General features: G+C 41.5%; 1 protein-coding gene across 9 annotated transcripts in view; it reads right to left on the bottom strand.

The window, feature by feature from the left end:
- NCALD (neurocalcin delta) overlaps positions 1 to 25,744 on the bottom strand; it is a 410,511-nt gene that overhangs the window by 52,867 nt on the left and 331,900 nt on the right. Inside the window, exon 1 of one of the 9 annotated variants that reach the window (XM_012762057.3) lies at positions 3,830 to 4,705. The exons of the other annotated variants lie outside the window; for them this stretch is intronic. The gene's annotated coding sequence lies outside the window, so the exon portion shown is untranslated. Of the gene's footprint in view, positions 1 to 3,829; positions 4,706 to 25,744 lie in introns of those variants that run through there. 9 annotated transcript variants of the gene reach the window in all.

The raw sequence follows: 25,744 nt of genomic DNA, 5'->3' as shown, positions 1-25,744 counted from the left end.
AGAACACAGTGACTGGGATTGGAGAGAGAGTATGTAAGACACTGCTGGTGGTTATCTACAGCCTTTTCTTTTCACTTCCCCACTAGCAGAAACTTGGTTTTGTTCAAGTGTTCTGCACCTCTGCAATACCATGTCTTTGGGGAAGATGAAAGGATCCTCAGCCCCAGGAGGGTGGAAGTGCCTTAGCTTAAGGCAGTTATAGGGACTTTATCTTACCAGTGACTGGCTTAGGAAGGGATTTGGGATCCAATTTTGGCCACTGAGACTTACAAGTAAGTCTATAAGCGTAGGAGTGGGGTTCTGATAAGAGCTTCTTAGATGTTAAGAAAAGGCACAAGGAAGAGATAGTCTCTTTCTGCCCCTAGTGTGTAGTGTGGTAAAGATGCAATGCCTGGAACTGTAGCAGCCAGTGTGTCACTCAGAGGTGAGGTGACCAACATCTGAGATTAGCAGGGTGGAAATATGGACTCTTGATGACATCATTAAGCCATGGAATTAACCAGTCCTGGAAACACTCCACCTCTGTACTCCTTGTTCTGTGAGATTATGTATGTATGTATTATTTAAGATATTTTGAGTTATCTGTTATTTGTAGCTGACATCCTGGACAACATCCAGATAGGGAAAGGGAAGGATCTAGACAATGTCCCAACCACTGGTAATAACCATAGGTCTTTCCTTTGTGCAGCATGTCATAGCACGTAGCACGTGAAGCACTTTCACCTCATGTCCTCATAGGATCTTCCTAAGAGCCCTGGGAGGTGTTTAGGCAGGAACTGAAATAATTATAGCCATGATTCCTTGAGATATTTTTATATGTCAGAAACTGTTGGATGTTTCATATGCAAAATTCATCTTATTTTCTCATTTACAATAGCTTATAACAGCTCTACGAGTTGGGTATTGTCTTAGTCCATTTGTGCTACTATTAAAAAATACCATAAACTGGGTAGCTTATAAATAGCAGAAATTTATTTCTTATAGTCCTGGAGATTGGGAAGTCCAAGATTAAGTTGCTGGCAGACACAGTGTCTGATATGAGAGCCTGTTTTCTGGTCCATAGATGGCAACTTCTCACTGTGTCATCACATGGTGGAAGAGGCAAGGGTCTCTCTGGGGCCTCTTTTATAAGATCACTAATCCCATTCATGACATAATCACCTCACAAAGTCCCCACCTCCTGATACCATCACTTTGTGGGTTGGGATTTCAACCTACTAACTTTGGGGGATGCAAACATTAAAACCACATCAAGTATTATCACCATTTAACAGATGAGGAAATTTAAACTCAGGAGAGTTAAATTACAAGTTCAAGGTCACAAAGGTAGCGTCAGACCTGCAGCTTGAACCCAGGTGCCGCTGTGTAAAGAATGTGTTCTTTACCACCAAGATACACTGGCACCGAGCAAGTCCATATTTTACCAAGCAAATGAATAATTATTAATAAATGAATTAAAAAATAAATGAATATTCAAAGAGATTAAGTTCTTTGTACAAGTCACCCAGCTAAAGACTGATCCAGGACTTGACGCAAGTCTTCTAACTCGAAGGCCTTTACCCTTCACACCACATCCTATGACTGTCACATATTTGGCACTCGGTTAGATACCACCTTCAAGATAACTGGCAATATCTTTGTATATGAGTCTCATCTCTACAACTAGACTGTCAATTCCTTGAGGTGGCACAGTTTTTTTAAAATTAATTAATTAATTAATTAATTAATTTCGTAGCTGCCACAGCAATCAGAATAACACATTGTTCACAGTTAAGAAGCTCAATTTTTAAATAAAGTACCTTCAAAATACAGATGACTCTAACTCCTAGTTTGCCCTCAACAGTCCAGGTTTATTATACCTGTTGCCTTGACTTTATTGTTAACAGTGCTCCTTTTTATTCTGAAAAGTGTTCCTGCTTGGACAGTAAATAATATAGTCACTTTAATCATGGTAAACAAGGGCTCAGTTTGGCTGTTCAGCCATGCTCTGCCAACCATGCCCAGCACAGCTGTCTTTAGCTAAAGATGGATCCAACGGCCGTCAGGGTTCATGCCCAAAGCTGGCACACAGAGAGCTTCCATGCATACGACACCTCTCCACCTCTTTCCTCCACATTCACCTTCTCCTGACTCTCAGAATCCCTTGTCCTTCTATCACTGCTCTTTCCATGCTGGCAGCCTGTTTCAAGCCTGCATCTCACATCCTGAGGCTTGCCAGCAGAAATAGGCGAATAGGCTTTGGAAAAAACAGGGACATACATTGTAACATTGCTCCTACCATCTAGCTGCTGTTCTTGGCTAAAATCCTTCTCAACTGAAGATCAACACCCCTTTGTAAACAGAAAACTAGGAAAAAGCAAACTTTTGTGGCTAACCATGTGCCTTTGGCTTCTGTGTCCTGTGTGAATATGTATGTATTGGGAAACTGGGGACACATGGTAAACCACTGTCTGTTACCCGTGGAAACACACAGTGGTGACAACAAGGGATTCCCAGCAGGTTGAATACCACCGTGAGCTCAGCTTTCACTACTTTGAGTTCTGGAATCATGACTGATGTGGGGAGAATAGGAAGCAAAACAATTCCTAACCAACTATGCGTACTGAAGTGTCATCAGTGGGGACCTACCAAGGATTAAATTTGTCCCTCTTAGACAAATGGCAAAATATCAGATTAGAAGTGGCGTCATTGATGAGTATAAATGTATAGCTAGTGGTTCCATTGTTTATAGAGATAAGTATTTCAAGATCATTTCTTTTGAGAATAGAAAAGCTGGTTCACTGTTTGGGTGGAAGACCTTGGGAAAAATATTCCATGAGGTGGTACATCATTAAGAGGACTTGACTCAGCACAACTGGGGTTGTCCTGAGTCCTGAGAAGTTGCTGGGTAGGGGAACCTTCTTGGCTGGGACATTCCCTTAGCCTGAGTGGTCGGCAGGACCACTTAGGATTCTCTGTAGCAATGGACAGGCAATGACTGTAAGACTGTACCCAGCCTGTGTTCAACAGTGCCGCTGTGTGGTGGTGAGAAACCAGTGCAGGACAGAGCAATGAGACATCAGCAATCTCCACCAGGCATGTGGAAGTCAGGGGACATCTATGAACTGAGCAAGCCCTGGAGATTTCTGAACAATTGAGAGGAGTAAAAAGAATAAGGCAGAGATACTGGTTTGCTGCTAACAGGGTATATGGGATTTCTGAGGAATTAACTAAAAACAAGACGGATGCAACTTCACCAGCACCAAGGTTTGTGAGTACTTCTCAAAAGTTGCATGTACTTCTGACAAGAGAATCTGGCTGCATGAGCTTTTCCTGCTAAGCATTTGGCTCAATGTGCATGATATGTCTTGTTTTATGATTAAATTTGTTCTCTTAGAATCTCTACTATGCAACACGTAAGGTACTGACTGACTCTTATTCAGCCCTCACAATAAATTATGCCACGGTATCCATGGCCATCATTCCAATAAGGGTGATGCTGATAACTTCTGGAAGGATTAACATACTCAAAGACAACAGTGGCCTCCTTCTTAGTCTCTTACATCTCTGTCTTCTCTTTAAGGTTTTATAATTCTTCATGAACAACATCTTTCCAATAAGCAAAAACCATGTCATGCTGGAATCCTTTTTTCCTCTCCTCATTTCCTCTTCAGTTCCATGTCAATAGTTACACATCCCCATTCCCTCCCACTGTTTACCTACAATGACCTCCAGATCCTGTCCTCAACTGCTCATCAAATAACCCCATATTTTCCATTATTCAATATCACCTCTCATTACATTTCCTTCTCAACAGGAAAACAACTTTCCAAAGTCAAGTGCTACTCACCCTTTAGTTGAATAGTCTAGGTGCCACGGGGAGCTATGAGAATACTGGGTGAAGCTATCTGTTCCTTTCCCCCTGTTCACTCAATTTTTATGACTTCTCTGGAAGTTAATCCAGATTGTGTCCAGGCTGCCGGAGCAACTTCTCAGAGAGGGCTGGTCCTCACTGGCTCCTGCGACTTCTTTTCCCAAAGAATAAGAAGGAAGGGGAAGAGAAGGGCAAGAAGAAAATTGGCTGTCTTTCTTCCCACATGCGATTAAGTATTTTGGATTCCAACATTCCAAAAAATCTCATTTTTCCATGAAATGATTTTTCACTTGTCCTTTTTCACCACCCCATCTCTAGGTGGTCACCGGTTCTTATCAATTTTATCTCAGGATAAAAAATTATTGTAGTGTTTCCCCTTTCTCTATCTCTATACCTAGCAAAGTCCCCGGGACACAGCAGTCCTTCGGCAAAAACGGTGGAGTAAAAGTGAACATAATTTCTTGCTTGCACTGGAGCAGTCATTTCCTAACTAGTTTCCCCACACAGCCATCAGAGAGGCTGTTTTTTAAAACTCATATCTCTCTATGCCACTTCCTTGCTCGCAACACCAATCACTCCCTACTGTCCTCAATGTCAAGTTCGGTCCTGTGGTCTGACAGTGCAAATGGCTTCTCAGTCCGGCCCCAACCTGCCTTGTTGCTCCCCACTCACTCCTGGTCTTCTTGAGCGGACCTCGAGCCCTCGCCTCCACAGGCTGTGTCCTGGTGATGTCTCAGCCCCATTCCCCTACTCACACTGCCAGATTCCCACCAAGCAAAGCCTAAAATGATTTCTTGCTCTCCAATGACAAGGTGCCATTGACTGAGCATGTTCTGGCTGTCAAACACTGTCTTGAACACTTTGAATGACATTTTAGTAGTTCTCTGAGTCCCCATCACGATGAAAGTTACGTGTTAATTCACTCCATAACTTGTTCACCCAGTTAAAGATGGCAGATCTTTGCTCTCCAGAACTCTTTATTTAACCCCATATGCCTGTCATCAGAGACCAGGTGCTCTTACCATGTGCACCGCATCCCTCCCGCCCCCATGTGTCTCTCACTCTAGGCATGTGCCTGGTCACACTCACACCTCTACTATAGTGCTCACCGCACTGCAACAGAGTGGCTGTTTACAGATGAGAGTTCCCTTGCGGGAGTATGAATACTTTAGCAGCAGGCCCAGTTTTTATATATCTGTGCATCTCTAGTGTCCAGCATAGTGCTGGCACACAGAATGTATAAAACAACTTTTTTGGATAATTTAAGTTGAATCCAATAATAGGAAGGATCTGTCTCTACTTAAATTGGAGAGTTGAGCCACATGTAGATCTCAAAGCTCTTTCACCAGAAAGTACAAACCCGATGGCTCAATTGGATAATAAGGAAGCTAATTCCCCACTTCTATCTCCAAGCCACTTCATAAATTAATATTCTTAACTCATTTAGAGGAACCTGGCATTGTAATATTTGTGGCAACCATCTACAATTCAACCAGCCAAGCATACCAGCAGAGAAAACTCCCACATTTTCAATAACAGCATTGCTTAATCTGAAATGCTTTTTGGAAGACAAAGAAGCATTCATAAAATGAAACAGTAGTGAATGTTGATAATGAGAAAGTTTTACAACAGTGTCCTGCTGATTTATACAGTGATTCCCAGCCAATGGCTAAAAGACATTTTTACAAAGATTCTCTCTCCTAGGCCCAGGCAACATGCCAGAAAGGTTGTCAGTGTCTTTAAAGACAAAGAAACCGAGGGAGGGAGAAGGGGAAAGGAGGGAGGGAGGAAGAGAGGAAGGACGAGGGTGGTGAGGAGGAGGAGGAGGAAGGAGGCAGGGGCTTGCCTTCAATATCCTCATACATAGATGGGGACAATTGTAAGAAATAAAATGTTAAGCAATAAAGAAAACATACCACATCTTTTCTGGAAGGAGCTCTCATCTGAATTCAAGGTGGGTCTTGAGGGTGTCCCAGGGACCTGTCTGCTGTCAGGGCTGGGAGAGCAATGTTTTTATTCCTACTCTTATTTCAGTTCAGCCATACAATAAAGAGTCCCAGAGGGCAAGGAGCAGAGAGTCATGGAGTGAGACAGTGAGACATCCATCCCCAAAGAAGACCAGACAAAATTACCAATTACCAGTTAAGTGACTATACTGAATTTTCAGAAGCTACTGTCACATTCTTTGTATAAAAAACATCAAAATGTACAGCTACCTCCAGAGCTCGATGTGAGTAACAATATCTGTTGCTCAGAGTGTGGATGAAAACATTATTATCAGTAGGGCACGTGGAAAGTGGGAGGTGGGGGAGAGACTGGCCTGATCCCTGATTAAACAATCTCCAACACTTACTCTCCCTCAGCAGGGCAATCAAGGGCAGCCGCTCCTGCACTCTGACCCTGAGGTTCCCAAGGCCACTCTAGACCCCAAGGGGTTGGTCAAGTCAAGATGGTGGCCAGTAAACGAGCTGACCCCAGGTTATGGCTCCAGTCCCATCAGCCTGGTTCTGACATGATTCTCCAAGGGAGAATGTCCTGACTGACAACACACAGATTAGGCCCCGTTAGAGAACATCTCATCCATTTCTCCCAGCAGAACACTCCTGGTATTGACAATTTGTCACGCCAAGAACACATAGCCTGAATTTCCCACTCCTGGCTAGCAACGGGCTTTATTTTTACAACACTTATCGCTCTGCAGCTTTGCCTTCAGGCCAGTGGGCTCTGATGCAGCTGGAAACAAGAGCCAGCTGGGGGCCCCGCTGAGCAGCCCCCACTCAGAGCCTGCCACACTAGGAAGAAGGAAAGGATTGGCCAAAGGCCACGCTGCTAAATATTCTGGGAAGGACAGATGATAACATGAGAGGGAAGAGATCTCCATTCATCCTAAAGTAAGTGTAAACTGACATTTGGATTAGGGGTGGCTGAGGTTCCAGGAGAGTGTCTGGCTGTCTCAACCAGATGCAGCTAACTTCTTGTTAATTCAGATTAGCAAGAAAGGCCAGTGTGCATTAGTGAAATTCCAGAACCACAGAGCACAGCATTTCTTTCAAGTCCATAGAGTAACCCAACTTTACATGAAACATAAATTTTCAAATTGAGGGGTGGCCCTGTGTTACTGAATCTATATCTCACTTGGCATAAGTGGTAGTCATTTAAATTCAACTTTTTCATGAAGTCCTGCAGAGGTTTGCTCCCATGAATATGATAAACATCACCCTCTCTACTCTTGTTTATCATATTTATTTATCTAGTTGGCCCTTCTTCAAAGGCATCATGGAGATAAACCAAGGGCCAAGTCAGGTCAAATCATCATAAATTTCAAGTTAGCAGGGTGCAAATGGATGAAGTTTTCCCTTTTTAGTTTGAAGCCCTGTGTTCTGTCCCCTTCCTCCTGGGAGCTGTGAAAAGTTTGAACAGATGTTCAGATTCAAAGGGGAGGGATGCTTTACTGCTGCTCTATTTACTTCCTCCAGCAGGATCCATTTTCATTTCCTTATGGACTGGAGAGAACAATTCTACCAGCTTCACTGCTACCTGGGGGAGGGGAAGCCTGAGATCTTGGTTCCCATGAAGCATGATGAATTAAGAAAGGAATGTGGCATGCCATGAAACCACACTTAGCTTTGTCTTTTAGTCCTCAAAATTAGGTCAGCAAATTTGCTGGTGCAGAGGCTTCATCTTAGGGTGCATTAATGAGGCAGCTGATCAGCTGGAACGTGAATCCATTTAGCTGGAGTCTATCTTTTTGCATCTGGTTTACTACGGGCGGCCTCTCCGGCTTAGAATGGAGGGGTGTGTAGGTGTTTGGAGAACCTCTCTATGACTGTGTTGCCCTGTGACATTTATTTTCCTACAGTATTTACCCTACGATCGAGTAGTGTTTGTTTGGGGCATTTTAATAAAAACTCTCCATGAAATCTCTTGGATAAAAGTGCATTAACCAAATCCCCTAATCAAAAAATATTTATCAACAACTTAAAATGTTCAAGGTGCTGAGAGTGTAAAATGCAGCCCTGCCCTTTCAGATCTTATTACTTAGTTGCAAGTGACAGAGATATTTACAAATATAGCCAAGCAAGGACTTAGTTGGTCCCCAATAGTCACTCTTCCCTCCTCCTTTACTGATGATAGACTCCCCTGAGCTGTGTGTGTGCTGCTGCCCTCCAGACTATGCTGCCCGGCGGGTCTCCAGTGTGACCACGGGACTGAGTTCCAGCCAATCCGATGTGAGCAGAAGTGACACGTACGTCTGGGTCATATCTTCAGAAGGAAGCCACTTGCTCACTTTTCCTCTTCCCCCCATCCCAGGCCCTGGAATGCATGTGTGGGAATACAAGCCAGATTCTGCCATCTGATGAGAACAACGCAGTAGGGGATGGTGGAGCAAAAACATGGAAGGAGTTGGGCCCCAGTGATCTCTGGGGGGCACCAATTCCTCTCCCTTCATTGCTTACCAGCTGGGACGGACAAGACAGCTCAAGAGAAAACCCTTCTGTCTTGTGTAAGCCACTGTTATTCAGTCTCTGCTAAATCAGCTGAGTCAATATCCCGACTATCGCATATGCATTTGCCCAAGCAGACCAGGCGGTTCTGGATGCCTGTTTACTTCCCCAACCAGCACGGAGCCCGCATAGAGTAAGGGATCGCTCCATATGTGTGGATTGTAATACAAAGATATATGTAATCACAAAACCCATTTTGCTCTGGCGAGGTAATCTAATACTATTATAAGTATCGTAAAAAGATAAAAGGATTAACTTAGAAGGAAAGCTCCAAAGTGATGCCTGGCTTGGCTTCTTAAGAGTTTTTAAAAAAGGCAAGAGGAACTTAATATTGATCTATTAATTTCTGAAAGATTGAAATATTTCAAAACAAGGGGATTTTTATCAGCTGACTGAAAGGCCTACAGATAAGAACAACCCAATAAACCTTAGCTTATGGTCGAACATAGTCATGTAAATTACCACTAGTCTATAGACACTGCTATCTAGACAAGGTCTACCTCCAATGAAAATTAGGGAATAGATGCCTAACAATAGTAATGTGGAAACACCCAACATCAGCACTTCTTGCCTATGAATCTGTTAAGTACTGCTTTAGAATAGCTTTATTATTTCCTGTGTGACTTTGGCAAATCACTTAATTCCTTTAAGCCCCAGTTTCTTTATCCCTACAATGGCAATGCATCATCCAACAAATATTTATCGCATGTGTACTATGTACCAGGCACTGTTCTAGGTATTTTACCTGAAGCTAACAGAAAAATGACAGTCAGAATAAGTAAGAAAACTGTATGGTATATTAAAAAGTAATAAGTGCTATGGATAAAATTAGAGCAAAGGAGATGAGGAATACTGGTGGCAGCAATTTTAAATATGGTGTTCCCATAGATGTCCTTGAACAATGATTATGGCTCAATTAGGGTAGTAATAGTTAATTAATCTGTATTAGCAATGGAAATGGCAAGCTTTGGTTGAAGTCTGGATATGCTTTGAAAGTAAACAGAATTTTTTGACAGGTTTTATGTGAGATATGACAGGAAGAGAGGAATCAAGGAAGACTCCAAGGTTTTTGGCTTGGGCTGCGACTGTAAGGATGCAACTGCCTATCAATGGCAGGGGGTCTCCTCTACCAAATGCTGCTGACGGGTCACTGGGACTGGTAAATGCCATGACTTTTAGCATTACAGTGGCCACTAGTGATATTGACAAGAAAAGTATCATTGGAGAAGTAAGTGGGGCCAAAGCCCCATCAGAGTGGATTTAGGAATGAATGTGAGGAGGGAAGTCAGAGGTAAATAGCATGGGCCTCTTTGAAAGACCTTTGCTTGAAAGGGGTGCAGGAAAACACCACAGTTGATGGCAGAGAAAGCGGGGTCAAGAGAAAGTTTTTTGGATTTTTTTAAAAATGGGAGCGCTAACAGCTTGTAAATAATGTAATTAGCTTCCATTTATGGAGCACTTCACTGCTGGTGGAAGGTGCTTTGCATGTGACACCCAATTTAATCCTCCTAATTGTTTTGCAGTGTAGATATTAATACCTCTCTTTCGTGCAAGCAAACAGATGCTAAAAGAAGTGAGACACTTTATAAAACCATAGCCAGTAAGAGGCTGTGTCAGGACTTAAACCCAGGTTGTTCTAACCTGAACACTGGAACTGGACAACTACACTATGTTGCCTCCCATGTTAGAGTCTGCTGATCACAGAGCCTGCATCCTGCACCAGGTAAACGTGAACCATCAGGATTCTCATCAGCATGTAGGAAGCTCCTGATCACAGAGAGCAGTATGCAAAGAGACTTGTATTTTTCTGTGGTCCAACCGTTTGGAATGAGATGTATAATACACATATCCTAACACAGACTTCTATACACCATACTGCATGCGAGTGAAACTTACATCACGTTCAAGGTGGGGAACAAAGAATAGCATGCAAATTCTATTTTCAGGTTGAGCAGGGGAGTGGAAAGAAATCCTGCTCTTTCTTACCCAGCAGATTGGTGTGGATTTAAGGAGCTTCATAAATATTTGCTACTCCTGAAGTTGCTACATTACAGTGAGGGGGGACAACGTTCTAGAAATGAAATGCTATGGGAAGGGCTCACCACTCTCCTTGGCAATGAGAACTACTGGGGTCCCCAGCTACCGTCAAACCCTACCATGTGCAAAAATCCAGATTATACCAAGAATAAATCAGGCTGCAATATTACAGATTCCTTTTAAAAAAATGCATGATTAAACATTTTTTTCTTGAGGAAAAGTAAGATGCTCCTGGAATCTTTGTTCATGCTCAGCATAAGATTTGATTATCCAGCGTATGGGAGCCCTGCACTGAAGAGGAGTGGGGTGTATACATGGAGGAGGAAGTAGGAATGAAGAGAGAAAGTGTCTCCAAAACCTAGCGTTACTATGTGAGATGACGATCGTGACACATCAACTGGCAGGGACGGCAACAGTGAGCAAAGTCGTGAGCATAAGGAAACTCCCCTTGTTTAGCACCAGAGCGCCCTGGAAACAGCCATTTCAATTAGTGCCAGACTGAGCTGAAATGAAGATTAAGAGGTCATTTCAAACAATAGCTCAAGGATAATTTGCTTAGCATACAGATCTCTGCTGCAATATACTTCTGCTCCTTTCCTCTGCAATGCAGCATTAACCTCACTTATGGTTCAGTTCCACAGAGCACAAAGGATTGGCCAGAAAGGTCCCTTGCTTCTCATGTAAAGAATTCCACCGAAAGTCTCATGCACACATCTCGTTCATGATGGGGACTACTGATGATGTTGCCAAAAATGCTCTTTATGACCCTCCCCAACATCTTGTTTTCAGTTATTCTTAACATACAGGAAAAACTAACTTAAAGGATTATATGCAAAATATCTTACAATCCTGTCCCTTAAAGCAGCGGTCCCCAACCATTTTGTCACCAGGGACCAGTTTCACAGAAGACAATTTTTCCATGGACCTGGCAGGGGTAGGGGGCAGATGGTTTCAGGATGATTCGAGCACATTACATTTATTGTGTACTTTATTTCTATTATTATTACATTGTAATATATAATGAAATAATTCTACAACTCACCATAAGGCAGAATCTAATGCCTGATTTGACAGGAGGTGGAGTTTAGGCATTGATGTGAGTGATGGGGAGCAGCTCTAAATACAGATGAAGCTACACTTGCTTGCCCGCTGCTCACCTCCTGCTGTGAGCCCAGTTCCTAACAGGCCACAGACCACAGCCCAGGGGGTTGGGGAACCACAGCCTTAAAGAACATGATTAACAATTTGGTGCATATCCTTCCAGATATTTCATTTTATGTGATATGTATATATCAGAGATCCCTACCCTGAACTTCTAAGTTGTGTGTGAAATTTTTTCTGTATGTATACATAAGCATTTCTAAGGAAAAGGGACCATAACTTTCATCAGTTTCCAAAAAAGTTTTAAAACTATATATATATATATATATAAATGCACACTCATTCCTATTTAATTTACAAAACCCAAATCATAATCCAAGCATAGTTCTGCAACTCACTTTTTTTCATATATGGACATCTTCCCACTTTAGTAATGTTGTTGTTGTTCCTGTTATCATGTTATTATCACTCAGGATTTCTCCCTGTAGGTACCAGACTCTAGAGCTTAGTGACAGGCAGTCCTGGCCTGGCCTCTTGGCTCTACCACTTATAAGCTCTGTAGGGGTGGCCAGTTACTCAGTCTGGCACAGTCTCAGTTTGGACATCTGTAAGCTCAAGATAATAATAGAAGTATAACAGAGTTATTTGCAAGGAATAAGCAGCAAAATATATTTTAGACAGTCAGCACTTATAATGGCATAGAGTAAATATTCAATAAACATTAGTGCTTTTAGTACACAGAGTCCACTTGGACTAAATTCATATATATGTATATAAATATAAAACAACATGTAGAGAAGGTTTTTAAAATCAGGACTTAGGATGACAATAAAGTAGACTATTGAGAATGAAGCTAAAGCCACACTGTGCAATAAGATGGCATTATCCATTACTTGGGAGTAAGTTAGCAGACTAACAATTCTTTTATAGCTGCAAATATTATAGTGGATAAGGTGTCAGTCCTAACCAGCATGGCTAAGGGAATTGCCTATGGACTGAGCTGATCTGGACCCCTCTCCTCTGGACCTTACCCCTCTTCTTCGATGATGCTGAGAAGGTCATGGTCCATACCATTCCATGGTGGAGTTTGTCTTCCCATTATGGGGGCTTATTACTAAGTTCTCAGACTTTGCATCTGCAAAAGCTGCAAGTTCACTGTAAGTGCAGAATTCCACTTTCCTTGCATGATGCTGGTGGCCAGCCTCATTTATTAACTGGGAATGGCTTTGGTCTTCTGCCTGACCCACAGCTTTCTCTGCCCTGCTTGTGGCCACTTTTCATTTCTGATGTTTGTTCTCTACAGTCTAGAGCAACGGCAGGCCTGTGGTACACCCTGACCATGACCACCACTAATTGGGCAACAACTTATGCCAGGTATGTGCTAAGCAATTTGCATAATTTATTTTCCTAATCTCACAGCAGTTCTAGAAGTTATCTCTTTTTCAAATACAGAAATTGAGGCACAATGAAAATGAGGAACTTATACAACATTACACACTTAGTAATGGACAGGTTCAGCATTTGAACTGCTTCATCTAGAGCCCTGTTGCCTACAAACACTACTGCAATCGGCTTTTGATTCTGTGTAGTAAGCTACATGTTACATTTGCAAGGCTTTAGTGGGAAAGGAGGAAGCGTCAATTTGGTGCCCACTGGAAGTTTCCCTTGGGCAAAGCAGATTCCACAACACCAGCAGGCCTTATTCTCACGGGAGGTCTTGCTGCAGAATGGCAGGTTCACATTCATGGTTTACCCCGGTAGATCTCAGCTGTAATTAACTCCTTCAGATTTGTAGGAAGGCCAATCAGAAAACTGATCAGAAAGGGTAAATTAATTTATCTACGATATCCACGAATATGGTAAGCAGAATAATGGTCCCCCCAAAACATCCATGTCCTAACCCTCGCAGCCTGTGAACATGCTGCTTTGCAAGGCAGAAGGGATTTTTGTGGATCTGATTAAGTTAAGAATCTCGAGGATCTTGAGGTGGGAAGGTTTTCCTGGAAAGGGCTCCCCTGCTGATCCATGTTAGGTTTCTGGTCTCCAGAACCATAAAATAATCAATTTGTTGTTTTTAGGCCACTAAATTTGTGCCTGTTGTAGCAGCATTAGGACACTAACACAATCTCAAGTGTCCTATAAGAGCAGTGTCCAGTATTAAACCTGAAGTCCTATGCCCAATTTATTTAAATCCATACTATTTTCTAGTATTTCAAATAGCTCATTAGTGATGTCCTGATTGATCTGGTTCTCCCTCTTCACAAAGAAAATGAATTATAATATACTACCTATGAACTTTTAAGTAAACATACTCTAGCTATTTCTGAACCTAACAGTGGAAGATCATTTTCCCTTCCCTTAGAAAATAACCTAGGCATGCTATCCTCAGATTGCCGCACATTCATTCAGTGACCCAAAGCTTAAAAAACTAAAATAGGCAGGCAAGGTCAGACGTGAATGCAATTTCTCTCTCTCCTCTTTTTTTTTTCTTTTTTTTTTGCTGAGATACCTGTGAACATTTTCAACACCCACCTACAATGACATCTTTCATCTGCTCAATTGTTATGCTGGTTAAAAACTCTTCCTAATTTTGATTCTAATAAAATGACTTGAAGAAAAGTGTGTCCCTGTTTGTTTACATACATAAATTTAGAAGCACTGTGAAATCTCAAACAAAATTAGCCCAGGGGTGGGGGGGAATCAGATAACCTAATTAACAAAGGCTGAGCCACTTGCTCCCAGGACTCTGCTCAGTGCTGGGTGCCCCACTGAAGGACAGCAGACAGACGCTGATGGGAAAACCAGCAGCCCAGGGGCAAAACTCAGAAGAATAGAGGCAAAGATCATTAACAGACTGATTGAGGCTTTTGCTGTTCTTGGCATTGAGCATGAAGGAAAGAAGAGTTCTGTGGCTCTGGAAGGATCCTAACACCATCATTATTATTTGAGTAAGCCAGGAAACATCAGCTCCCAGAAATGCATCCTTTGTGGCCATATATTTCAGGAAGAAAGCTTTGATTTTCAGAAAACCTACTGTGTGTCCCTGTGCTCTCCAACCGGACACCAAAATAACCAATGTTTTCATGCAGATGCCACACTGCTTTGGAATAGTCAAAGGCACATTCGTTGGTTCTCTTGTATTATTCATTTCTAAAAATCCAGAGCTCCAAACAGCTGAACATGCCTGGCATACGAGGCTAACCTTTTAAAAAGAAATCTCAGCTAGAGGTGACATTATTATGACCAGCCAAAATTATTATAAATATTATATTTTTCCTGGGTTTTTCTCCATTTATCTAAGGTCTCCTTGTAAATAGGCTCTTTCTTCCTCTCTGGTGGTAACAATTTACACTAAATCAATGATTTAAAATGACAGATTCACTACACAAACTCCTTGCTGGCTTCCTGTAAAGAAGAAGTAGGCTGGCAAGCAGTTGCTATTTCTTTACCAGGAAAAAATAAAGTTAGAGCAAGTGGCTTGTCTGTGCGTGCCAGCTGTCATCTGGGACAAGCGGTACTCTTGACACACTTGGCAAGCACCACAGACTTCCAAGTGTCTTTCTCTCTCAAGGCACAGGGCAGAGACATTCGCAGTCCAGATTGCTCAGAAGTTGTGATTTCAAATAATTTTGTTTTTAATATGGTGACTATTTAATCTCAAACTAAATGTGGTTTAATTGTTATGCTGGTTGAAGACTGTTTATATAGATACATTTTTAAAAAAATAGATAATATCTTTAGACTATACTATGATTCAGGATTGAGAAAATATGGTAATTGTATTTTTATACATTGTTATGTGTGACAATAAGGTTTAAATTTAACATAACCTGCCATACAGACAGTTCAAATTTTTTCTCTTTCCTCATTGTTGCAGCTGTGGATCTAAGTTCAGTTCCTGCCCATCATAATTGCTCCCTTCTCTTTCTACCTACCCTCCTCCAAAAAGTACAAATAAAACATGAACTGCTGTAAGGTAGGTGCAGTCAGACAAACCCATAAGCAATAACAACATATGGCTCCCACACGAGGCAGCGCCCTGGTTAGGGCCGTGTCTGACTTGAACCTCTGCCAAGCTTTGGCAGGGACCACTCTAGCGTCATGGTACCTCCAGATTGGCAAGTTCAAGGTGGAGATGGATGGATAAAAATTCCCACAAAATACATCATTTCTAGGATGCAGTAGCTCAAAGCATAGAAGGAAAGCTTTACTTATTTGGGAAACTTATTAAAATAAACATTACCCACTATATAACAGTCAAGGAAAACAGCCCATTCTTGTTCCATCTTTCGTCGTCTTAATTTATTTAATAAATTTGTAAAGCCTGTGGTTATAAAACACACTTGGAGCAGACTTTACTGGTAAACATACTCGCTGGATGAGTGAAATTCAGCATGTTTCTTGATTGGAGGACTTTTCAGTACTTTTAATTTGCTTGTAAATCTCTAAGAGGAAGATAACAGTGAGATGTGTTTCCCACACATGTTGAAATTATTCTGCTAGGCCCTTTGTTCAGACTTGGTACTAAAGAGCCTAGCAGAACATCAACAGATCTAATTCCTAGGGAAATTATAAGAGTATATTTTATATTTGTGAAGACTTTAGTCTTGGCAAACTATTTTCATGACTATTTTGAAGTGAGATGGGCAAGGTTAATATGAGGTCATTTTGGATAGGTAAGAAAAGAAAGTGACCCTGTTAGGATAATTCATGCTACCTGATTCTTACTTTCATACAAAATAGCCTCAGAGAACATTCCCCCCCAACAAGTGTGGGTCAGTTGCATATTTAACCCTGGATATACCCAAGGCTCTATCCCTGGCAGCAATTGGAGTTTGGCATGAACTAGGTTATCCCATTCATTCAATGAATAATTATTCCACAAATAGGCACCACTTGAGTTGAAACTGTATGCCGGAGAGCGTATGAACAAGGCAGGCATGGGCCTTACCCTCAGGTGGTTTACAGCTCCATCTTGTGCCTCTACCTGAAGGGTAGGGACCTGGGAATGAGGCCACGTCCCACAGAGGCTCCACACACCCCTGAGAAAGGAGGAAGGGGCTAAATGCAGAGGCTCCAAGTTGAGATGGCAAAAGCCATAGGAGTTGGGGGTTCTAATCCTAAGAAGAAAGTTCCATGGTCAAATTAGTTTGAGAAATACATCTTACTGTATCCTCCTCTTACAGATTTACAGGCAAATTAAAAGCACTGAAAAGTCTTCCAGTCAAGAAACATGCTAAGTTTCACTCATCCAGTGAATATGTTTACCACGAAACAGCTGGTTTCTGGGTCATGCATTTTCTCGGGACTTGGCTCCATAGCTTCTGGCATTGGATGCTCTCTGTGTTCTTTGACCCAAGTCTGGTCACAATCCCATTTGGCCTTGTGGTACCTGTTCTCATTCTTTGGTCTGAGGACATAGCTCACCCTGGGCCACTCAGCTCTACCCTATAATTCAGAGGCCAAGGGCCTCCCTTGCGAGGTGTTTTCCATGAAATCTCTTGCTTCTGAATCAATCCTTGGCTCACTAGCTTCAATCTAACCCTATATTGCCTTGTGAGAATTAGTTACCTTGAAGGAGAGGGTAATTAATAGTCTACCTCCACTTTAATCACCATTAATTAATCACCATTAATTTATTTAATGCATTCATTAATTTAATCACCATTAATTAATGGTGATCTAGTGACTCTGGAAAGGGGTGGAGTGGGCTAGATACTAGAGTATCTCATATCATATATTATCTCGTTTCATTGTCCCAAAAAGTTATGAGGTGGTTGCAGTTTTTATCTCTATTTTCTGAATTAGGAAACTAATTGTTTGAGAGGGAGTAACTTGCCCAAGGTCACAGAACTTAAGTGACAGAGCTGGATTTGAAGCTGGGGGTCTGACTTCAAAGTGCATGCTGCTCTGAATCAAGAAGTCCCCCTTGATTTTCCTTCCCATATGAAGATCTACCAACTCATCTTCAGGAAGCCCTGCCTGGGAGCATGGCCATCCTGTGTGGTCTGGGGCAGGCTAGGGTTTCCAGCTGCACCCCTTCCTCACCAGTCTGGTCAGCACACCACACGATGGGCTTGTTCTTCTCTCCCTGTTCCTCTGCCAGAGCAATCCAGTTCTACTACAGCTAAACTGGTAAGCCACCCTGTGCTACTGTTCCCGGTCTGGTAACACAGTGCCGTAAGCCAGGCTAAATGTGTGTCTCCAGAAGGCTCCATATGCCAGGGCTCTCGTGGTAGGAGGGTGGAAACCCACGGAGGAGACTGCTGGGTCGGTTCTGGAACTTTGCCTGGAACAGCATTCCCCAGCCTCCTTGCACGTGAGTATCACATAGGACGCTTTTTTTTTTTTTTTTTCAATTCAAATGACCCATACCCAGGCCTCACCCTGGACCAAATGAATTAGACTCCTTGGGAGTGAGAGCCTAGCGTTTATTCCCGCTCTCTAGGTGATTCTCATGTGAGACTAGAGCTGAACACTCTCCCTAAACACACGACTAGTTATATAAATGAAAACACACTTCCTAAATTTTGGAAATTTTAGGCTAATGAAAGAAAAAGTGTGTTTACTCAGAGGAAGGAAGAAGTTTAAGAATCATGGACGTGACTCTGATTACCATGTGCTCTTGGGCCAGAATCAACTTCATTGGGATTTGGTTTCCTGTTCCAGGGATGAACAATTCATACGAACTTAGCTCAACAGTAGGTAAAGAGAAATGACTAATTCAGAAGGTCATGGGGTACTGCTTACGCAAAGTTAAAATGCTGCTATGACGAGTAAGGGGGTTTGGACATTTGCCTCTTAAATATTGCCAAGAAATCTCCAATAATTACACATGGGGAGGTAGAATGGAATGCAATGAATCATACAGCATAGGACACACTAATCGCCTGTGATGGCTGCTACTCTTGCTGTTATCTTTCCTCTGGATAGCAACTGGGAAATATGAATCAAAGGAAAAGTATGCAACATCTTGAAATTTCTTTGGCACACCTCAACAAAGCCAATGCTGTCTTGTTGACCATGGTTTCCTGGAAACAGGTGTGCCCCCACTTACAGTAGGCGGGGACCTACAATGAAAGCAATAACTGAACCAAATATTCTTCCACTTTACAAAACTTTCTTGAAATAGGAACTGTCCTTGTACATAACTCATTAACTTATTATCCTTAAGGAGAGAAAAACCAATCCAAAATGAAGATGTAACTCTGAAACGATCGACTTAACCAGTGTGGAAATGTAATTAAATTTTGAAATCGTTACAGTATCTCATGTGTTATTTGAAGTGAGGTTTACTTTCACAAAGCTTAGAAAGAGCTGTAAAAGAAAGAAACATATTTAGATTACATGACACAACTTTCTGCCCCTGCTGGTCACATCTTACCTCACAAGTGATGGAGTGCATGGGTGATGAGTCGGGTGGATGAGTCAGCCCCATGGATGTGAGGAAGCCACCTGTGGCCCAAGTGGCCAGCACCCAGGTCAGGCTCGTTTGAATGAGAACCATTCCGTACTGATTCCTTGTATGCAGCTGAGTGCTACACCAGGCTTTCTAAGGAAGGCAAAGACAAATAGGGCATGCCCTCTGCCCTTTATGCTTGTCAATTTAGGGTGCCCAGATATCCAAGTGTGACAACCTTAATCTTCTGGTCAACCCTACTTAGGGAATCTGTGTCAGTTCTCTTGGGAGCTTTCTAAGGATGAGCCACATCCTTAGGTTGCTCCTCACAAATAGGGAACTTGCTCAGAGTTGTTTTCCAGTTTTGGTAGTGATCTGGGTGGACAACTACCTAGGGGCATCAGATGTTTTTGTAACCAATGGCATAGATTCACAATAGGAGCTTCTAGAGATGCTAGGTGGGGTCCATCATGTTGGGTTGGGGGTGCAGATTGTGACTTCATAACTTACTGTCCCTACAGGTAAGAATGGCCTTCAAGGTCTAAAGCAGTGCCAATATTCTAGCATTACTTATGCAATGCAAGGGCACAGAACCTGTCTCCTCCTGTTATGTGCTGATCAGCCACATGCTTGGCTGAAACTCCTGATGCTTGGCAAGCTGTCGGCAGCAAGAGATCCTTATAGAGTGTGAAGATTAGGAGGTGCAGGTGGCTCTCAAGGTTTAGTTGATGTGACTTAAGAATCACCTAAAAAATTCTGTAGAGGCAGATCCCAGTTCTGAATTCAGCCTCAGGAACCACACCACCGTGACTCTGACTCCAGTGGCCAGAGTGCCCTGTGTTTAGACACTGTACCTCTCCTTCAGGCTCCTGGGAAGATTCTACGCAAGGGCCCTCAGTGGGGGCAGTTTGGGCTGGTGCTTCCGCCCAGTGATCCAGTAGCTCAGATCTAGCTGGGACTTCGAGTGAGGTGAGGCCCCAGCCTCTCTGCCTGTGTCACCCTCATGCAGTCATTTCTCTCCTGCTGTCTCCAGCCTGACTACGGCAAGGGCTGCCGGGAATGTGTCCCTTGATGCCAGTTGCTCTACGCTGTTGGCATCCCCAGGCCTCATTTTCCTATTAGGACAACCTAGCATTTCAGTGGTGGTTGCCAAGGCAGCTCCCGAGGCGCACGACTGGGAACGTCCTGTTTTATATTATACCATCACACATCTAACACCAGCAGCTTCGTTCTTAAAAAGAAACCCAGTTTGATGCCGAGACGTTGAGGACGTATGCATGTGCCCTTTGAGTCAAGGTCTCAGCCTCAGCAGGCGAGGAGTGCGACCCTGGGAACCGCACTGCCCCCAACAATGCCCTGTCATATGCACATGAAAGGACCCTACTGAGATGTCTGAGTGACACTCCAAATCCTGGAATGAATTATCTCTGAAGATGAGAGATGGGTGATGTGTACAATACGTGACTGGACTGACAATGGCTAAAACAGAAAGAGCGGCTGGCCTGTGAGCCGAAGCAGGTCCCTGTACTTACCTGGGACAGTTTCCAACAAATGTGCTCCTTAACTCTACCTTCAGGAAAGGCAAACCTAATCTCTCTTTCAAGGTTAGATTCATTCTTTCACTCACTTGACAAATATTTATTGAGCACCTGCTTTGTAGATAGAATAACACCTCAAAATTAAAATACTAATTTTAATTAATCAGGAATTGGGAGTCTACTTGCTTCTGACAACTGTTGGTTTTTTTGTTTGTTTGCTTGCTTTTTATTAAATTAGCAGAATTAGGAGGCAAGGAACTCAGAGCTCTGGGGAAAACTTCCAGGGGCTGAATGGAGTCAGAGACATTTGAGCAAGGAGGTTCTAGCAAGCAGTCACACGGGCATCAGAGCCCTATAACTGAGCAGTTCATGCTTTATCAATTTCCAGCAGGCAACAGGAGCCCAAGGACGACCCGAAAGCTCTTTTCTAAGCTGTCTGTGGTTTTGTAATGTTCCTGTGAAGTGAGGGCTCACTACAATTAATGCTACTTAATACAAGTGTAAGTAGATCCTTTAATGTAAATTTGCAAAGAAGGCTGGTGTAGGTTTTACATCATGATTGTAAAGAACCAGGAAGGAGCCTTTGATGACACCTATCAAACTGAGGCCCCAGCATTTCTGCTAAAATACACCAGCTCTAATTAGACCTGCACTCACTGAACTGGCAAAAATGGGAAGAACCCTGTAATCACACCACCACAAAGCACAAAAGAACATGACAAAGATTAGAGATTTATTTGGATGAACTAATAATTAACAGCCTTCTGGGAACAACTTCCGCCAGCACCCTCTCCCCCCCAAAAAAAAAGCCATGCTCCAGTTTTCCTCTGAGCCTTCATCCCTACTATTTTTTCTGCCTAAAACACCCTTCACAAAGCTTCTAATAAGACTAATAATAAGGTCAGTGACATCATTTTCAGCAAAGAAGGAAAACATGCCTATTTCCAAGGTCAACATCAAGTCTATCCATTCCTTTGTTCATGCATTCACTTGCTCAGTTACTCAATCTGTATTAGGCACTTAATACCAGCCTCTGTGAAGTGCACTAAGGATGCAGGCATGAAGTAAGTCACCATGTTTGCCTTCGGGGAGCTTAGAGTTTAATGAGGGAGACAGAGAGGAAATGGTAGAACTGTGGGGTTTGTATTATACAGGAATATTAGGGAAGTTAGGAGCAGGGCCTGAGTCCTGCAGAATGAGACAGTACTTGGTTGAGGCAGAATTATGGATCTGAAGATGGAAGAAGATGTGACCCATCTTCTTTAATTTCGCTTTCTTTAGTAAAGGATCCCTATTGCTCATATGGCTGATCAGGGTTGGGAGAGCTTTCTGTGGCCATGAAAGAGAAATATCCCCATGGAGAGTAAGACATGTGCCACGCCTCATAGCAATCATGCACCAACACACTGGGACAACCTTTCTGAATAATCTGATATAATCTCACTTCAAGATGGTGAAGGAAGCACGAAAGTTTTCCTATCCTTCCTTCAAAGATTATACCTACATGACAGAAAATAGGTATGAAAACAAATAACTCATAAAGCAGGGATGGGAATCAGGCAAGGTTACCATCCATAGATAGAAATTTCAAGGAATTTCTGGAAAATAGCAAACAGATATGATTGGAGTGAGCCAATAATAGCCACAGCATAAAATAGATTTCAGAGAGGGCTAAGGAAGAGATGAGAGCTATTCTTTTTTTTTTTTTTTTTTTTTTCTTTTTTTGTTTAGATATTTGGTACATCTGTATGAGAGCTATTCTTTTCAACAGAACCCAGAAGCATTCAGGTCTGGAATCACATGGAGAAGATGCAATTGGGGTAATTAATGAAAGGATTCTTTAGAATGTTGTTTTCCTTTTCCTTCACCCCACTCCAAGCTCTGCACAGAAAAGCAGTACAGAAAAGTAGTTCATCCCCTAAAAATAAAGCCTTCCTGATTTGGGCAGTTTGGGTAGTCATAAGCTTGCCTGTCTGCTTCTCTCTCTCACTGTGCCTCCCATGAATCTACAAGTCCTTCCACTCAGGAGAAGCATGGTGGAAAACCAGTCCTGCATAACTGCCAAGGAAATCCCACCAGCTACCTTACTAGGAAACCTAGCCCTTCATTATTGGCCCATGCCCTTCATTATTATATGAAACCTAGCCCTTCACTATTGGATATGATTGGGCCAGTCAAAAGTCATCAATTATTGAAGGAAAACCAAGAGCACAAGAGAGAAGGATCCAGAAGAACAATAGAACAATTGATATGAAAGGAAATAGAGTTGAAAAAGGACAAAGAAGATAACTTCTCTCTAAAAGTACTGTTTTCAGGGATCTTTGAGAGCATGTTGCATCCCCAAGCATAAAAATTAAGTAATGATTTTTAAAAAGATGCTCAGTAGAAAGGCTGAACAATTAAAATGGAATGATGCAAAATAAATTTGAGGTTCAGAAGGCAAAATTGAGGAACTCCTCTGAATGCACATACAAGGGAAGAAAGGCAATATGAGAGAAAAGTTAAGACCATAAAGGAAAGGTCCAAGAGATCTAATGTCTCCTAGAGCTAAAAGACCTAATACTCTTTCCATAATAAGAGTTATTGAAGAAGAAAACAAACAAACAAAAAAATAGAGAGGATGAATATTTCAAATAAATAATAGAAGAATATTTTCCTGAGCTGAATAAACCTCAAGTCTTGGATTTAAAAAGCCTGAAGAGGAATAATGAAAAAAACAAACAAACAAAAAACATACTCGGATACTTCCTGGTAAAATGTATAATCTTCAAGCACAACAAGAAAATCCTAAAAGCTCACAGGGATGGCAGGGGTGGGGAAAGCTACCTATAAAGGAATCAAGATCAAAAGGCAGCAGACTTCATATCTGCTTTTCAGGTTCCCAGAAGACAGAGGAACAAAATCCATAAAATTGCGATGGAAGGTTATTTTGAACCTATTTTAATCAAAAAAATGAGGGCAAAATGAAGACCTACCAAGACATAGCCCTTCTTCTGTTACTTTGGAAAAAAAAATCAAAAATATACTCTAGAAAAATTGAAAATGAATCCAAGAAAGAGGTAGACCTGGAAACAATAGAAATAGTCCTATTATAATGGAAAGAAATCCTAGTGGAACTGCCTATCCAAATTAGAACAGTAGGACAGAAGGCTTGAAGAACATCTTCAATAAGAAAGAGGTTATCAAAACCAAGTTGAATAATAAATCATCATGAAGTAAACTATGACATGCCACATATGTACTGAAGATTTAAGTTTCTTCAGAATAACCAGAGAAGACAAAGATAATTAGAAACTCTAGAAAAATAAATATACATAAAGGGCAATCATAGTCTAAATAGGAAGCAAACTAAAATACAGTCTGTATTTAAACAGTTAACAGAATATAAAAAACACTGGTGTCTGGGACAAATGAAGTTAAACTTCTGTGGTCAAGGGAGACAGTGACTTTCTCCATATTCCTATGTGGGTAAGAACTTCCGGGGCAAAGAACTTCTTCCCCGTTGTATTGTTTATTTTCGTTCTGAAAGTGGTTTATGGCTTCATGGACTATGGTTCCTTATACATTACCCTTTTGTAAAATTTTTTCCAGGAGAATAATCCTGAAGGTGGAATTAGGTTTTGAACTCTGTTTAAAAAAATTTTTTTTCATCAAAGGGTATTTTTGTTCCATTACTTATGGTCTTTTCTGGTCTTCATGAGATAGTTAAACTTTACTAACAAAAAATATAAGCCTATACTCATTAAGAAACAATAGTGTTTTTTAAAAAGTTAATCCCCAATCTCAAAGTTTGATTGATTTTTCCTTTTTAATTAGAAATTTAATTTAGTTAGAAACCAATAATTCCTGCTTTAAAGAAACAGTTATCTGAAGTTTAAATCCTCAGTTTCATTTCAGAGTTATTTTTCTTCTATTGATATAAAGTAAAATTAAATATAATGCTTTTTAGTTTAAAAATATTAGTAATGGTTAACCTGTAGGCAGTAGAATATTAAGAGTGATGCTTCTTTTGTTCTATTTAATTTTTTTTTAGAGACAGGATCTCACTCTGTCTCTTAGGCTGGAGTGCAGTGGTATGATCATAGCTCACTGAAATCACAAACTCTTGGGCTCTAGCTAAGTTTTTAATTTCTTTATAGAGACAGAGTCTTGCTATGTTGCTCAGGCTGGCCTTGAACTCCTGGCCTCAATGGTCCTCCTGCCTCAGCCTCCCAAAGCTGCAGTGAGTCACTGTACCTAGCCCATTTTCTTCTTTATGTTTTTCTATATTTTCCAAATGTTCTACCATGAACATAAATTGATTCTATACCTAAGTTACTTAAAATGAATATTAATAGAAGATTAACACAAAAGTATCTGAATATATCATTAGAAAATCTCCCAGGTTCAATGGTTTTCCTTTTGACGAGCAGGTTGGTGAGCTGAGTGATTATATAAAGATTCCACTGAATATGGTTTAAGAAGGTGATCTGCAGCACATGTTTCAGCCCACCATCTCCTTTGTCTTCACAATATCAAGAACACATTCCCACTATTGTATGTCTGAAATATCTGTCATGGAACTCTGTGTAAATTTTGCCCACTTGTGTAATCCTAAGGAACTTCCAGCTATTTCAGGACTCTTAAGGAGGATTTTGTTATTAAAAATTGAAGAGCTTATGCAAGAGCAAGAGGAATGGTAGGTTTATTTTATTTTTTTTAATTTTATTTTTATTTTAGCGTATTATGGGGGTACAAGTGTTAAGGTTACTTTTATTGCCCATGCCCTCCTCCCCTCTTGAGTAAGAGCTTCAAGCATGTCCATCCCCCAAACGTTGCACATCTTGTTGTGGTTGTATACACCCATCCCCTCCTCCCCCCTCCCAACACCCGATAAATGTTACTCCTATATGTCCACTTAGGTGTTGATCTGTTAATACCAATTTGCTGGTGAGTACATGTGGTGCTGGTTTTTCCATTCTTGAGATACTTCACTTAGTAGAATGGGTTCCAGCTTTATCCAGGAATATATAAGAGGTGCTATATCACCGTTGTTTCTTAAAGCTGAGTAGTACTCCATGGTATATATATACCACATTTTTTTAATCCACTCATGAATTGATGGGCACTTGGGTTGTTTCCACAGCTTTGCAATTGTGAATTGTGCTGCTATAAACATTCGGGTGCAGGTGTCTTTTTCATAAAGTGACTTTTTAAACTTCCTAAAAATGTCCCTGTTTAAAAAAAAAAAGTAGAATGGTTGTTGCCAGGGGGAATGGAGAGTTAGTTTAATGGGGTATGGAGTCTTGGTTTGGGAAGATGAGAAAGTTCT

The sequence above is a fragment of the Microcebus murinus genome, chromosome 7 (genome assembly GCF_040939455.1).
Source record: "Microcebus murinus isolate Inina chromosome 7, M.murinus_Inina_mat1.0, whole genome shotgun sequence".
NCBI lineage: Eukaryota > Metazoa > Chordata > Mammalia > Primates > Cheirogaleidae > Microcebus > Microcebus murinus.
Note: the sequence above shows the minus strand (reverse complement) of the source record. Positions and strands in the feature narration are given on the sequence as shown.